Source organism: Dipodomys ordii, unplaced genomic scaffold (genome assembly GCF_000151885.1).
Source record: "Dipodomys ordii isolate 6190 unplaced genomic scaffold, Dord_2.0 Scaffold2876, whole genome shotgun sequence".
In the NCBI taxonomy this organism is placed as follows: domain Eukaryota; kingdom Metazoa; phylum Chordata; class Mammalia; order Rodentia; family Heteromyidae; genus Dipodomys; species Dipodomys ordii.
In genome coordinates, this window is record NW_012270092.1 from 1 (window position 1) to 1270 (window position 1270).

Genomic DNA, 1270 nt, shown 5'->3' on the forward strand with positions numbered 1-1270 from the left:
GAACCCAGAGCCTCAGGCATGCACGGCAAGTGCTCTACCACTGAGCCAACTTTCTAGCCCCTGTTCTGATTTTTTGCCATTAAAAAAACTGTATTTGCTGGGTGCTAGAGGCTCATGCTTATAATCCTCGTTACTCAGGAAGCTGAGGTCTGAGGATCTAGACTTAAGGCCAGCCCACACAGAAAAGTTCTAGAAAATCTAGAAAAAAATCTAGAAAATCTAGAAATCTCCACTCACCAGCAAAAGGCCAGAGGTGGAGGTGTAGCTCAAGTGGTAGAATGGTATCCTTGAGTGAGAAAGCTGCAAGCAAGAGCTTGAGGCCCTGAGTGCAAAGTCTAGTCCACTGCTGGTATATGTGCATGTGTTCTCACACACACACATACACACACACACACAGAGCCATACTCACAAAATGGTGGTATATGTGCATGTGTTCACACACACACACAGAGCCATACTCACAAAATGGTGGTATATGTGCATGTGTTCACACACACACACACACACACACACACACACACACACACATACACAGAGCCATACTCACAAAATGTTTTTTTTATTGTGTGCTGAAGACCTTTTCCTTTTATTTTGGTCAGTTGTGGGGCATGAACTCTGGGCCTGGGCGCTGTCCCTGAGCTCTTCAGCTCAAGGCTAGTGCTCTACCAATTGAACCACAGTGCTACTTCTGTTTTTTTGGTGGTTAATTGGAGATAAGAGTCTCATGGACTTTCCTGCCTGGGCTGGCTTTGAACTGTGATCCTTAGATCTTAGCCTCCTTGGTAGCTAGGATTATAGGTGTGAGCCACCAGTGCTTTTTAAAAAGTATTGTAGATATAAATGCTTTATTAACATATCCTTGGCAAATATTTTGTTCCAGTGTTTGGCTTGTTCATTTACTTAGATTTTTTTAATTTTAGAAAATATTTTGTTAGTTTCTAAAATCTACAGTTCTAAAACCTATAATTTTTTTACTCAAGAGCTAGTTCTAGATAAATTTTGTCTTTTTCTCCTAATACCATTAGGCCTGCCTGCCTGCCTGCTTGCTTGCTTGCTTTCTCTCTTTCTCTTTCTTTTTCTTTCTTCCCTCCCTCCCTCCTTCCCTCCCTCCCTCCCTCTCTCTCTTTTTCCCTCCCTCCCTTCCTCCCTCCCTTCCTTCCTTCCTTCCTTCTTTCTTCCCTCCCTCCCTCCTTCCCTCCCTCCCTCCCTCTCTCTCTTTTTCCCTCCCTCCCTTCCTCCCTCCCTTCCTTCCTTCCTTCCTTCTCCCTTC